Genomic DNA, 16,715 nt, shown 5'->3' on the forward strand with positions numbered 1-16,715 from the left:
TTTTCTGGAAGTGGAGAATCGGCTTAGACTTTTTTCCTGGCTCCTAATTCCTTCCCCTTTGTTTCTATGCCTGGGACCTCAGCACTCCAGGTACTAGGTGTTACTGTCATGTGGATACTGGAGATTTGGCCCTGGCCCTTCAAGCTGTTGCCAGACATTTATGGAGTGCTTTTGGGATGCAAGGCACCAGTGCTACAACATTTTACATGACAGAATTGCTACCTCTGTGGAGATTTTAATCCACAGGGGAGATGAATTAATACACAGGGTCTCACCATAGTGACTCATTGTATTCTCCAACAAACTCTTTTTGCTAACTTCTCTCAGAGGTTGCAAACTCAAGTGCCTACAGGGCAGGGCATAGGGCATAGGGCATAGTGCAAATTAATGAAGGAAGCTAAAAGTAAAATGAAAGATGATATTAGGTACTGTAGAGAAATAGAGTACTTTCCCTATTGATGACATTCAAGTTCATATATATATATATATATTTTAAAAATATGTGGAGACCAAGCAAGATACATTTGCTAAATTTTGCTTCAGAGTCACCACTTTGAAACCCCTGCCTAGAGCCTTACTTCTTGCTGTAGCTTTGGCTGTGCTTCCCTGACCCTGGTCTGCTAGTTCTGCTGACCCCCTCCTGTTACATCTTCCCCACAGCCAACAGCTGGTTTTTCCCCAAAAAACTCACCTATCCCAATATCCAGGCAGCCCTAGACCTGACTATAGATCAAGTCTCCAAGCCAACCAACACCAGCCCCAAGGTAGGTATCATTAAATTGTGTTGTGCTATGGATGAGTTTGGCAGGATGATGAAGTCATGGACCCATTCTCATAGCAATGTTCCTAACACTTTAATTAAAATACATGATTACAATGGAAATCAAATATATTGAAATATAGATTTAAATCCTAAAAATAATAAATTTGAAAATAGTAATATGGGTACTGCCTTATTAATGAGTTCAGTAACAAGGTTTAGTAGTTTGTCTATAACTACATACTGGTAGTATACTTATAGACATAGACACACTACTATGACATACTGGTATGTCTATAGGCATACTACCAGTGTGTAGCTATATACATACTACTGAATTTGTCATTCATTTCAAAGTAGCTCTGAACATAAAAAAAAGTTGAGATAACAGCAATATGACAAAAATATCTGTGATTTCTATTGGTAGAATACTGCCAGTGGTACTAAGGCCTGTTGTTTATATTCATAATTGAAGGAAATCTAAATTTCAGTTAGAGATGAATAAAATTAAAGTTGTAATATTGTTGCCATTTCAGTTCATGGGCCTCTGAAATTCTACCTAAGATGCTTTGGAGGTCCGTGGAAAAGAAACTTTGACCTAAAACAATTCCCAAAGTGTGCTACAAGGCACTGAAGACCTTCGGAGCCCAAAAAACATCAGGCACATTGGCAATGCTGACTTCAGTTTTCTTTGTATTAGACTAAAGGTGACCAGCGGGATGTTAAATAAATAACATAGCTATAGCATTCTCACACTGTTCGTGAGAGTATAAATTGGTAAACCTTGATCATTTGGCTTTGTGCTCCAAAAGGCTTCAATGATGCCAAAGGCCCTTTGAGCCAGCAATTCTTCTTCTAGCATTTATTCCAAGAAACCAATGAAATATGTGTGCAAAGCTTAAAACACAAAAATGTTCATACACAGCTGTGCAAGAAATAGTATTCTGCCAATAAAATATTATGTAAATTCATGATTATTGATATAAAAATAGGACAAACATGAAGTAAAAGCAGTATGGGGCGAATAAAAATAATTTCATATGCATATATTTACACAGAAAAAAGTTTGGAAGGATATACACTAACTCTTTACTAGTGGTACTTTCTGGTGATTTAATGATCCTTTGGTCTACTCATTTTCCTATGATTTTTTTTTCTTACAGTGAAAGTAAATAAATAGAAAAAATTGTGGAAGGGAGCATAAATGTTGTCATATTGAGTACTTATTTACCCTGTTTTGGGAGATATTTCCTGAGAAAAATTTCTGTGCATATATATTCTTATCATTCAAAAACTAGGTGCCAATCATTATTCTAGATAATAAGGATGCAAATTGAATAATATAAACAAGATGCCTTATCTCATGGAATTTACTTTCCAGTGCAGAAGGCAGACAATTATCTAACCAGCACATGCATAAACAATAATGTATTTGGCAGAGATAAATGCTTTGAAAAAAAATAATACAAGTTGAGGCAATAAGGAATAGATGAGGCAAGGAAGATGTCTCTAAGTTGACGGCCAGGCCTTTCATGGAAGTAAAATGTAAGTAGAAAGACAGCAAGAGCCAGCCCTAATTAGATCTGGACTAGGGAGGAAGAAAGCAGATTCAAGATTCTAGGGCAGGAATGAGCTTGGCATATTTGATGAAGAGAAGGAAGATCAGCATGTCTAGAATGCTGTGGAAGAGGCAGAAAATGGCACTAGATGACAACTGGAGTAGTGAAGAGCCAAATTAGCTAGGGTCTTGAGACTATGATAAAGAGTTTGGATGTTATTCTGTGTGGTAGATGGAAATAGTGCTCAAAATTATTTGCTCCATCTGCAAATAACTCATAAAAAAATCATACCCTTGAAAGAACCCCATGGTGGGAAGAAAAGAGAACCTCTTGAATTTGGACTTAGCCATGTGACCTCCTTAGGCCAATGGCCTGTTGGCAGACATGACACAACACAGGACTTTGAAATGTGCTTGTGCAATTGGACTTGCTCTTGGGCTTCTGCCATTGCCATGAGAAGAATATACTTGAGGTGGCCCACTGGACCCAAAAGAAGGAGAGACATGCCAAGCAGACCTGAACCAAACCTACAGCCTGGAACCAAGCCCAGTTTAGTCCAATCAAGATCTGCAGGGCTACTCATCCAACTCACAGGCATGTGAGTGAGAAGAAATGGATGTCACTTTAAGTCACTGAACTATGGGGTAGTTTGTTATGCAACATTATTGCCCCAATAGCTGATTAATACAAGGAACAATGGGAAGGTACTGAAGGTTATTAAGCAGAGAACTGGCAAGATCTGATTTATATTTTGAAAATAATTTGGCTGCTGTGTGAACAATGGATTGCAAAGGTAAGAGTAGAAACAGGGAGAACAACTGAGAACCTAATATGTTTGTCCTGGTAAGAGATGATGACAGTGCAATTTATTGCAATGGCAATGACCAGGAAAGGAGAAACTAAAACAGCGGGAGAGGGTCCTTGATGAAAGGTAGCCACTACTGAGTGGAAACCTAACTTTACAAGACAGCTTACTCTACTTACAGACAGCTTTAGTTGCCAGTCCCTCCCTCTGGAACTGAGACACCCTTCTTGAAGCTTTCACTCATTAATAGCGGTGTTTCCCATGGGGCCATAAAGAACAAAGTTTCTTCAACATCCATAAGATTTGCCTCTATATTTGAAAGTAGTTTGGGTTCTAGCTTCCTTCTAAAGCTTTTTCTTCTGAATTGAACATTCATGTTCCCTTCCACCATTTCTTACATATCCATCCTCCCCTGGGTATGTGTCAGATGGGCCATACTTCTCACATAACCTTGTAGGTGTTTATGTGTCCCATGCACCACAAAGGCAGGTGCTGTTATGTATAATACACCTTGCAATGTCTAGAACTATGCCCGCCACACAGGAGCAGCTATGTGAATGTTTGATAAATTGAATTAATATATTTTAAGACAGCTATTATGTCATTCTCTTAGTCTGCTCATTTCCCATTCACTTGACCTAGGTTGAGAAAGAGACTAGTTTCTCTTTCTCAAAAGAGAAAGTCATAAAACTGAAACTAAGCTGATATTTCACTTTGAATGAGATATGAGAACCTAGGTAGAAATCCTTAAAATGTAGTACACTGGAGAAATTTCCCAAAATGATAAAAAGGGAGGTCAGGATATTTTTTGTCCCCAATTCCTCTCTTTTCCTTCGTTCTATTGGGAATCGTGTTGCTTTGTTACCTAGCAACACTGAGCCTATCACTGGGCAATTTACAACTATTTCTCATTTGTCAAAATTTGTCTAATCAGATCTGATAATGAATAAAATCTGCACACAATCAACTAACTTCTGTTTGTAATTAGAATCCATCTCCATCAGGGGAAGGACATTAATAGTCTTGCACCTTGCATGTGTTGATTTATTTGTGGGTTTTTTTTGTCATTTTCTAACATGCTACCCCTCACCACTTACATGGTTTGATATGTCTTGATTCCCTTTGACAAAATTCCATCTTTTGTTGTGAGTTGCTATCAATCCAGGTGTCTTTGGATGAAATTTGTGGTCATCTCTTCTCATCTGCTCTGAGCATATCATCTGCGCAAGGTGACTTAGTTTAGTGGTATACCTCTTATGTTTAACATAGCATCTTGCTTCCTTACTAGCATGCCAACAGCTTTGCCTGCTCAAGTCAATGCCATGAACATTTCTTATTATGCATCATAGTGTACATGAGTGGTTTTGTGTGTCTATCATCACTCCCCCGTCACTCTGTTAAAATAAATCCTATTCCTTTGGGGATTCCAACCATAAAGTTATGGTTTGGGCTGAAACCCAGAATTTCTATGACCAAAGGTATATTTGGTCATAGAAACAGGCAGTAAAAAAAAATGCCTACTATTGTAGCCTCATTTCCTGGTCACAGTGCTTGGTTCAGGATGGGCCCACTACACAAGTAAGATCAGTCTTTTGGGAGTTGTCCAAGCGAAGACGACATAAAAGGTCTTTTCTCTTCTCACCTCTTAAAATAAAGTGATATAAGCCCAGTATTTCCTGTGGCCATATACTTTGCTGTGAGAAAAAGGCCATCTGCAATACAGAGAATACAGACAATAGAGAGAATACAGCCAACATAGAAGGGCAGAGAAAAGAGGTTCAGGGTCATATAAAGACAACCAACAGAAATAGAAACAGAGAGAGAGAATAAGAGCATGAAGAGAATGACAGGCAGAGAAAGGGAAGGGAGGGGGAAAAGAGAGGGGGAGATAGAATATGAGAGAGAATGTTGCTGGCACTTCAGCCCCTGTTTCCAGTCCCTGAGGGTGCAAAGTTGCCTTCTTTGATTGTGTGATATAGATATACCAGTATTCTTCTTGTAAAGCCCGTATTTTCTTTAAGCATATTCAAGTTGAGTTCTTCTCAAAGCTACTTTCTTATACAATTATATGATTCATAACTCCACAAAGTTGTAAAGCAATCTTTTATTAAGAAAAAGACCTTTCACATCTATCTTATTGGACACTCATAACAATCCTCAACTCGTTGGAAGTAAGTTACTGTGGAGGAAATTGTACCCATTTCACAGATGAAAAAACAGACGTGAAGAAAAATTACTTGTTATTTGATTATACAGTTAGTGAGGACAGCACTACTGACTCTTAGTCTAGTGTTCTGTACAATACAGCAGTTTTCTCTCCAACCACACTGTGTCCGCTAACTATGAAGCAGAGTGAGAGCAACTGTCGAAGTGCAGAGGAACATACTGTTCAACAGCTTGCCTGACACTCAAGAAAATTTATCTAATCGGGGAGACATGATGGATTCAGATACAATGGTAACTAAAAATGCAAAGATCAGCTTCATGTAGACAGAACTGAAGTAATTACTAAAGCAGTCCTGGGCTGGGGTCATCAAAAAAGTAGGAGTTCAGATAGGCAAGAAGAGGAAAAGGGCATTCTAGGTGCCAGAAACAACATAGGCAAAGGAGCAGACATGGTGTGCCATGGGAACACATTTGGCTTGAGGGGAGAGTGTTTGCCAATTTTGCCTTCTAATTATAGCTCTAACCCTTCCATTTTTCTCCTCCTCCACTGCCATCACTCTGATCCTTTCATCTTTCACCAGGACTATTGCAGTAGCCCCTAGCTATTCTTTCCACATCCTCTCTTGCATTGCAATCCGTTTATTGCATTGCAACCCAAGTGATATTTGAAAAAGTCAAATCTGAGTGTCCTTGAAAAAGACCACCACTAAGTGTCCTCTGCTCACCAAGCTCCAGCCACACTGACTGTCTTCCAGGTGGTACAAAGCATCCAGCCCTCTCTGGCCACAGGGAATCTACACTGAACGATTTCTCTGCCTGCAATTTTTCTCTCTCTGTATTCATTTCTTCATTCATTTATTCAAAGAATAATAATTGATTTTTTATGCACCAGAGAGGCAGGTTTAAGACAGTCATTAAGAACAAGGATTATGAAACCAAATTGCTGTGTTGAAACCTGGTTCTGATACTTACCTCCTGTGTGACCTTTAGCAAGTTCCTGAGATTCTGTTTCCATTGTATTGTAATTGCACCTACCTCATGTGGCTGAAGCTTAAATGAGTATAAAGCAAGGCAGATATCAACATCGAACATAGAAAGGGCTGTATAAGTGTTTGTCATAATTATTGTAGCTGAATTTTACCTACTTTCAAGATGTTCAGGTAGATGTATGTTCCTTCTCTAAGCCCTAGGACTAGGCTAGGCCAACACTCTCTGAACTCACTCTGTTTTTCATTTATTAAACTCATTTTACTTTAGTCCCTTTTTCTTGTTGAATTATAAATCCCACAAAGGCAAGAATCACATCTATTTTGCTCACCAATTTACTGAAATGTTCTAGTATAATAGCTGGCTCAGAATAGGAGTTAAATCTATTATTTATTTTTGAGAAAATCAAGGTCAAAATGATCATTTCTGTGAAAGCTATGAAAAACGAATTGGGATTTCACCTGTGTACAATCGTGCTCTTCTGAATTTGGAAAAGATATGGGGACTTTTTCACTTTAGGGAGTTTGATATCCATAGCACTTGCATCTTAAAGGTGATCTTGCCAGCCCTTGGTAACACCTGAAAGAGTGATAATCCAAACAGCTTCTGAGATGTTTGCCTCCCCCACCTGAGGACATCTGGGTCAACCTGTGACTCATGTTAATGGGAGGGATATGACAGGGGCCCATTGACACTAAGGCCTTATAAAATATTACAAAAGATATCATGAAAGCCAGGCCAAGGCATGAGGACCTATACTCACAGGAAGGACCAGGTGGATTTTTAAACGTTAGAGCAAAATAGCCTCACTGTTTCCAGGCAGAGGGCGTAGCAGCTTAAAAAGTGAGACTGAAAGGCATTGAAATGGGACTCAGAGACCATAAATCACCTAGGAGGGAGCAAACAGGAAGACTCACGTTGCTCTCACTCTTATGCCCCACAATCAGGATGGAGCCCATTAAACCTCCGACTCAATTACAGCCATTTCTTGCATGTGACGTTGCCCAGACAAAAAGATCTTCTTGGTGATAGGAAAGTATGTGCCTTGCTATGGACTAATGAAAATTCCATGATTGGAAGCTAATACACCTGCTATGTTCCCCTCATCTGCTGCACAGCATTCATTCATCAGACAATAATTTGCCCACTGCCCCCTAGGCCACATGTGGGTGCTGGAGATGGCATGGTGAGCTCATTCCGCTTGGGAAGGTCATATTATCATTAGATGCTTAGACATGTGAAGGGAGGGAAGCCCAGCTGGTCCTAAGCTATGGCCACAGCAAGGCTCAAAGCAGGTTGGAACAGATCTGACAAATTAATTACTTAAAATCATTGGGATGTCTTAATATAAACTACTGACAAGTCTCCTGGGAAAGAGACATTCAGTTAAACAACAAATAAAGCCCCAGTGAGTAGAGGGGAGTGGGTAATTCTTAACATAGTGTGCATCCTCCACCAACTTTGTGTTTTCATCCAGTCCACCATGGACTCATGCCTGAGTCCCTAGGAAGGGAATGGGGAAATGGCAGGAGTCAAAACTGAAAGAAGAGTGTTCACTAAAACTCTAAGCCTTTGAAGCACAGGCAGTATTTCCTTTATACCCATGTCACTGAAGTCATGTAGAAGCGCTCTCCATCTGAGCCATTGCTTGGTTCAGCACATCCAGAGAATCAGTGATTACAGCCCTTGGGCACCTCCTGGCAGCTGGAGCACCTGAGGTAAGGTACACTGCAGAGACTGCTGCAGTGACTTGGGAAAAGGCCTATGAGCCGTGCTGTGTTGGTAAATGTGTAACAACTGGCTCTTCTGGAAAAGAAAATGTGTATGTGCATATGTAAAACATAAGTTCCATAAAAGTGTTATGTATATATATTAAGAATGCATCAGACAATTTACAATTAATAAAAAATACAATATTCTTTATGATAAATTCTATATAGCCAGTTAATCCTCACAAAATGCATTTGTTTGATTTTTGTGGAACTGTTTCCATAGCCAACCTATGACTGTAGTTGACAAATGACTGCAGTTCTGAGCTGAATATTAGTTGTTATTTTCCTTATGCTAATGAGTAAAATGAAAGTGAAGCAAGCAAGAAAAAATGGTAAGAGTAAGAACTTCACTGATTTGTTAATAACTATTTCTTTAATGAATTGGATCATAGTTTTTGAATATTAGAAGAATATTTCCTCAAATTGTTAAATTTTATTCATCATGTAATGGTTATGTACATGATACACTTAAAATCTTCATTATTGACATTTTCTTTATGATTTTAAGTCAAGACAATCAATAAAACAATAAATCAAGACCTGATTTGTATAGTTTGCCAGTTTCCATGATGAATTTACTCCCAGCATTGCCAATTTCAAGCTACCAATGTGATGTCACTGGACGTAAAATAGGGAGTAGCAATGTACTGCACACTACTGTACAGTTTAATATCGTCACGGAGAAACAACCAACATATATAACCTCAGGGGCATAGATAACAGTAAAATGTAGCAAAGTAATTGGGCAATGATGACTTTAGAGTATTTGTATCTTTATGTTTAGTATATTGATTTGTGAGTATATTATTTTAATTTTAATAATGACTATGCTTAACAATTCCCTTACAAAATTCCTAGAAATGTAACAATCAACTCCAATACGAACTGGCTCTAGCACACTGCTGATGTGGCAGACATGGAGGTATGCTAGCTACACAGACCTCCTTTCAAACGAGACTCACTCCTGGCTCTGAGGAACATAGTGTGTCAAAAGCCATAAGGGTCTGCTTCCGTTTTCAAACTAAGATTATGCTCTTCTTGGGGTGGCCCCCAGCCAATGACTGAGCAATAATGGTACAAACCTGGCCATTTCTGAACAATGTGACTCCTCTGATAGGCCATCTTTGCTCTCAAATTCCTCTTTGGACTGACAGAAACTGTCATTAGGTCAGCATCACAGCCTAGTATCTCTTCCTGCCCTCTCCTGTATCTGTCCTTTTTCACAGTCTTACTCCCAGTGAACCTCTGATACCTCCAACTTCGTCTCATCATCTACTTCCCAGACAACCCAACCTGCAACAAGCCTCTACAGTCAGAGGGGAAATAGCCTCACATAGTATCACAGAAAGTGTGGACCCCAAGTGAGATGACCAAGGCAGGGCAGAATCACAGAGTAAGCAGATGGCACCTCTCAGGTGAAACCTAACTGAACTCATTCATGAGCACAAGGAAAATGCACCACCCCAATGGGGTTTTCAAGACTGAAGAATAATTTTGCAGGCAGCTGGGAGACCTGAAATAGTGAGAGTGAGAAATGAGTTAATACCCATTTCTGTTTATATGATTCTATCAGTCCATTTGCAAATAGAATAGCCAGGCTGGGAGGGTGCAGGTAATTATACAATGCAATGTGACAACTGCTCTACTGGATGTATGAATTGGTTTCTTTCGAAACAGAAAAGGCTGGATATTAAATGCTATTAAATTAATAGGAGAGCCAGGGAGGGCCTCACAGAGGAGGTGCTATTTGAGCTGGATCTCAAAGACTGAGTAGGAATTAGACAAACAGGCAATTCATTGAGAAAACTTGAAGGGGTGTAGATTGGTGCAAGCTCCAAGATAACGATTACTGACTTATCACCATTATCTGTCTTTCCCAGGAGCAGATACACAACCCAGTGAAACAGCTGCACATTTTCCTGACCTTCCCTAAGCACCAGGATTTTGTTTGTAGAAAAACTCAGGATGAGGGTTGGGCAACAGGTGGGGCAGGCTAAAACCAGCAAAGGGCAATTAAGCGGCTCTTCATGGAGATCAACCCTAAGACCAGCTGGTTGGCCTTATTGACATGTTTTTGGATTTTGCTATAGTAAAAAATACTCCAGGCTACGAATCTGAGGTGCTGTATCCTAGACCTTGGCCTAAGTCTGTCTCCCCACATACAAAACAGACTTGATGATTCATGCCTCCCTTAATTCAACAGAGACTTTTCATTACGTTTCATTTTATCCCTTTATCATCGAGAAGCTGACCCTGCCTATGAAATATTTGTAAGTAGGCATCATGTTTTATTAATTTCCTCAATCCCTAGTCTGCACATACTACTTACTCATAAATATTTGATTGATGGATAGCTTACGTATAGCTTCCGGGTACAGCCTTTTGAATGTCTTGGGAACTCAAAGATTCATTGCACATTAAATGAATATGAAAACACCTCTTTTTGCTTAGATGCCTGCCCTAAATATTTGTTGCTATATCTTAACTAGTAGACATTAAAAAAAAAAAAATCTCTACCCCCATTTAGGATGTTAAACCAATAGCACTGGGTATACAGAAATGTCAAGGGCTCGAGAGTCTTAATAGACTCCATTGTATTTGAATCTAAATATTAACACTGTGGCCTGAGAAGAGTTACCTAATTCTGTGAGGCTCAGTTTCCTCATCTATAGAATTTGAATAAGGTTTTGTAGAATTTGATCAAATAAATATATGAAGGGCATTGCATAGCCTTTACTGATAGTCGGTTTTCAACAAATGTTACCTTTCCTTTTCTACTGAAATCTCCATTCTCCTTCCACTGATATCTCAGACTTTCCAACTTTTTCTCTCTGAAGGCTAAAAGAGGAAGTAGGTGGTTATTCTTCTCTGTGATTCAGTTTCTGATCTTGAGTGGTGCTCTGCTGGGTTATCTCTGCCACCTCTATCTTCAGCAGGGTGAAGTGGAAAGAATGCTAGACTGGGAATCTACCTAGGTTCTAGTTCAGATTCTGGCACTGACTAGCTGTACAGCCTGATGTGGGCCATTCATTCATCAGCTATTGTTTGACACTCTGATACTATTCTCAGCACTTGGAAATATATTAGAGGCAAAAAGAAACAAAAACTCTTGCCTTTGTGAAACTTACAAATGTATTATTGGTAGAAAAAACTGACCAAAAAAAATGAACATTATAAAGTAAATTATGTAGGATGTTAAGAGGTGATGAGTACTATAGAGCAAATTAAAAGACACTCACTTGAGCAAGGTAAAGGGAAGGGAATGCTGGGGTCCAGCAGGGCAGGTTACAGCCTTATATATACTCATTGAGGAAATGAAATCTGAGCCAAGACTTCAAAGAAGGGAGGGGCCAGCCAGTGGATATTTGGGTGAAGAGCATCAAAGCAAATATCAAGACCCTGAGGGGATTCGTCTAAGAAATGTGAGGAGGCCAGTGTAGCCAGCTCGCAGTGAGCAAAGAGATAAGAAGGGGGTAAAGAGGGCCCCTGAGTATTGCAAAACCTTAAGAGTTTTGGCTTAATCTGAGTGCAACGGTTTCACCTTCAATTCTATATATGTAGAAAAGGAACTTAGACTGGATTCTTCCTAAGATCTCTTCCAGTTTTTAAATTCAAGAATGTTCTTATCATTTTGTCTGTGATAGCTGGCATGGGCTGATCATGGGAAACTGAACAATCCTGTATAAACTGTATTCTAACAGACTGGCACAGACAGGATTTATATGTGTCATTTTATCTCCTGTCTAAAACAAAGAGAGATAGCAAAGGACCCAGTGGAACAGGGTTGTGACACTGTCTTTCGATTTCAGGAGGCCAGTTGTCAAATACCACCCCTCCCACTTCAGCTGCACATGTGCTTTATTTGCCTCACCTCCATTTCCTGCTCTGTGAAGTGGAGACAACTGTAGTTCCTATCTCATCAAGTTATTTCGAGAATTCAATATGATGACATGCCAAGTTCTTAACACATTATTGGACACGTAGCAAATATTCAATAAGTTCTACTATTTTTTATTTTTTTATAGTAGATATCAACAAATGCTTATTGAATTGAATTTTCAAAGCCTCTATATTTGGGATTTGTCTGCTAATTTTACCTCTTGTATATCATCAAATATACATTTCTGAATGTCATTTTAACAAATGTTAATTTTTATTATGTGCAGGGCACAGGTGCATGGATGAGTAAGATAGAGTCCCTGTCTTACAGAGGCATAAGTGGAAGAGACAGATTCATAAAGTAATTCAAGGTAGACTATTACAACCCTTATAATAGGGGAACCACATGTAAGGAGAGAATGGAGGAGGAGGGATTAATTCTAACTGGGGTTATATAAGATGGTTTTCTGGGGTAGATGAGAGATTTGAGCAAGTTGGAAAGTATGCCTCCGGTCCATCTGTGCGCCAATGACACTAAATAGACTTTCTTCCCTTCCAGATGTCACTAGTAAATTATGAACTCAGTGACTTATAAAATTGTTACAAGTTTGTAGACACCTTGACTCATACCATTCCTGGCAAAAGTGACTTCACAGAACTAATGCTGTGTCCTAATGGCCACAGTGGTAAACTGTATTGAGGAGCTAATTTCAATTCACATTACTGCCTGCCTGGGAACAGCAGAGGAAAGTTTAAAAAAAAAAAAAAAGAAAGAAAAAAAGAAGAAGATGAAACATCTGTGATTGCACTCAACTCTGTGGTCACATAGGGTATAATTATCCAAGAAAGTTATTTCCAAATGGATCTTTGCCCCCTCACTCTTTTCTTTCCGGATCCACTAATTCAGCTGTTGGACAGCCTGAGGCAAATTGCTCTTCTTGGTAAGTAACTACACATTTCTATTCCTGCTGGGAAAGTATGAGATGCTTGGGAAAGATTTCACAAAAAGCTATCACTTCACATGTACGTTTTCCAGGAGTCGGTCCAAGGAGAGTTTGTATATTTCTACAGCTAAAACACACTTCGCTAATAGAACACACTGGGTATTCCCAAAGGAACAAATGAATCTTTTAAATCTCTTTCCTTTGCCCCTCCCCCTTGCCTTCTTTCGAGTTCCATAGATAAATGGCCAAGGCAATACATTTCAAAACAGCTATAGACTTCTAGACTTTTAAATTATGCTGTTCTACTTAAGCAGTGGAAAGTCTCTAATGTCATCTGGTCAAGCTACAGTCAAAGGAATATCCTTCATAGCGTAGCCTACTCTCAGATATTTGGCTGGACATGTAAAAAACAGCCCAGGATGTTTGATAATATGGATAATTACTATGAAAGGTGTGGTGTTGTGGTTATGTTTTATAAAAGTCCTTATGCCTTATAAATATATTCAAAAATACTTAAGCATAACTTAACATGGTGTCTAGGTGTATTAGTCTGTTCTCATGTTGCTATAAGGACATATGCAAGACTGGGTTATTTATAAAGAAAAAGAGGTTTGATGGACTCACAGTTCCACATGACTGAGAAGGCCTCACAATTATGGCAGAAGGCAAAGGAAAAGAGAAGTCACATCTTACATGGCAGCAGGCAAGAGAAAGTATGCAGGGGAACTGCCTTTTATAAAACCATCAGATCTCATGATTCACTACCATGAGAACGGCATGGGAAAATACCACCCCCATGATTCAATTACCTCCCACCGGGTCCCTCCCATGACACATGAGGATTATGGGAACTACAGGATGAGATTTGGGTGAGGACACAGCCAAACCATATCACTAGATTTTTTCTCAAATAATAGAAGAAAGAATGTTTGGAGGAAAGATGAAACAAGGTTCACTCTGAGTAAATATTACAGGTGTACATGGTTTATTATACTATTTCCTGCTTTTATAAATGTTTTAAATTTTCCATATATTCTTTATAAACAGAAAGGCTCAAGCCCAAAAATATTACTGAACTTGAAGGAGGACCCAGTGATCTAGAATAATGGGAGGTTTTGGTTGGAGAGCAGTTCTCTAGTACTTAAAATATCAGAGTTGGAAGAAGGGCAGATATGGTAGGAGTGTGATGCTGATCTGGAGGGAAGGTAAATTTTAATGGATAGGAAGAAGTAAAGAAACTGTGAGACCAAGGTTTTCGGTGGTTAAGCACTAAATAATGGAATTATTCATGTGGCTTTTGATGCATAGCCCTGGCTCAACTATCCTGGTTTTAATTCTGTCACTCATTAGAGAATAGACTGGGAACCAAGGATAGAAAAGAGTGAAATGGAAAGAAGTATAAAGATAGAAGCCATAAAAATAAACTTCTTGGACCAGATCCTGCCCCAAACAGCATATTAATTCCTTGGATGATTCTATAGAAGGTGTTCTTATCACACTGAAGAATGCCAAGCAGAAAAGGATAAGAAATTCATAGAATGACAGGAACAGCATCCTCATATCTTAATATGTTAGAGTTGTGAACTGAATATAGATTGAAGAAATGAAACAAATAAATGTAAAGTCCTACACTGACGTCCAAATACCAATGGCATAAACACAGGGTGGGAGATATGGAGCTTAGAAGTATTCATGTGAATATACTTAAAGAGATTTAATAGGCAATAAATGTCAAATAAACAATGTAATGAGGCTGACAACAGAAAATTTAATTCTTTTAAATGTGCATTAGAAAAAATAGAATATTTACACTGAAAAGATTGTAGACCTATCTGTATTGGCCAGGCCTGCATTGGAATGTCAGGTTTATTTGTACCTGGGAGACAACAAAAACAGAGCATATGGAGAGGAGAGTCTCGAACGAAGAAGGGGTCCAAAGCCCTGTTTTTGAGAAATGACTAAGGATGTTCAGGTAACATGATTCACACAGACATCAGCACCCTCTTAGGGGCTGGGCCACAGAAGAGAAACAAGCATTGTCCAATGCGATACAAAGTGGTGAAATTGGCCAAAATGTGAATATGAGATAGGGGATAAAATTATGGGTTAATAAGAGAAAATTCTAAAGAACAAATTTGTGTATAGACTGAAAACCCATCATGTGGGTCACTGAATGTCTAAGGATGGGTTAGATATGGTCCTGTTCAGTAAAATAACCACGTGTGGCTAATGAGCACTTGAAATGTGGCTAGTCCAAATTTAGATCTACTGTAAGTGCAAAATACATACCAGGTCCTATGGTTTCAATGTGGTTTAAAGTTCATGCTAGAATGTGTTGGAAACTTGATTTCCAATGCTGTGATGTTGGAAAGTGAGGCCCAGTGGGAGGTATTTGGGTTATGGGGATACCACCCTTATAAATGGATACCTGCCATTCATGCTGGAGTGGGTTCCTTATGAAAAGACAAGTTTGGCCCCCTCTTGACTTCTCTTGCCCTCTCTTTGCCCTCTCACTATAAGATAACATAGCAAGAAGGCTCTTGCCATATGCTGGCTCCTTGATCTTGGGTTTCCCAGCCTCCAGAATGGTGAACCAATAAATGTTGGTTCATCATGAATTACCCAGTCTCAGGTAAACTACTGTTACAAGAGCACAAAATGGACTAAGACAGATTTTGAAGACTTAGCTTGAAAAAAAATGTAAAATATCTAATTAATCTCATTAATAATTTATATTGACAATCTTTTAGATATATTGGGCTAATTAACACATATTATTACAGCCTGTACAACATGGCAACACCCCATCTCTACCGAAAACAACAACAACAACACATAAATTAGCTGGGCACGGTGGCAGGCCCCTGTAGTCCCAACTACCCAGGAGGCTGAGGTGGGAAGATTGCTTGAGCCCAGGAGGTGAAGGTTGCAGTTAGCGAAGATGGTACCATTGCACTCCATCCTGGGTGACAAGATGTAACAAATACGTGTGTGTGTGTGTGTGTGTGTGTATATATATACTCAAAATATATATTATATATACTCAAAATATATATTATATATATAAAAATTTATATATGTCTCGAATATGTATATTTATAAAATACTACTAAAATTAATTTTACCTGTTATTTATACTTTTATAAAGGTGGCTACTGAAAAATTTTAAATTACCTAAGTGGCTTACATTTGTGGATTGTTCTATTTGACAATACTGCGCAATCCTCAATCCAGTTGGGAGGGAAGATTAAGATTGAGCTACACTTCAAAGGATCCTAAGATTTTATAATTTAGGAGAAGTCTCTCTATAGGTCTAAGACTCAAGGACATGGTTCTCAACCAAGGTCTGTTCTAACCAGCTGTGTGAACTTAGGCAAATGACTTAACCACTCTGAATCTTAAATTCCTATCTGAAAATGATAAGGTTGGACAATCTGTGAGCTATGTCCTATTGCTCAGATTTTGAGTTTCTATAAAAGACCTTTGCCCAGACTAGACCTAAAGGCCATGTTCTGTCCTGGGACATAATAGGCAACCCCTATAATAAGGAGTAGTCCCTCCACCATTTGTGTAAACATCCCCTCAACCAATCACTTCATAATTTTCTTAATTTTCAAAGCCCATGGAGAGAATATAGGGCTCAAGATCAGACAAAACTCAAACAGGTTTGTGACCTCACCACATCTGTATCAGCTTATAATTATCATTATTTTCATTCCCCAAACAATATTCTAGCTACTGTTTATTGTATGTTTACATCATACCAGGTGTTCTGGAGCATTTCCTCATTTAATCAACCCAGACATCTTTAAGATAGGTGGTTTTACTGTCCTTGTATAACCG

Source organism: Hylobates moloch, unplaced genomic scaffold, assembly GCF_009828535.3.
Source record: "Hylobates moloch isolate HMO894 unplaced genomic scaffold, HMol_V3 SCAFFOLD_6, whole genome shotgun sequence".
Lineage (NCBI taxonomy): Eukaryota > Metazoa > Chordata > Mammalia > Primates > Hylobatidae > Hylobates > Hylobates moloch.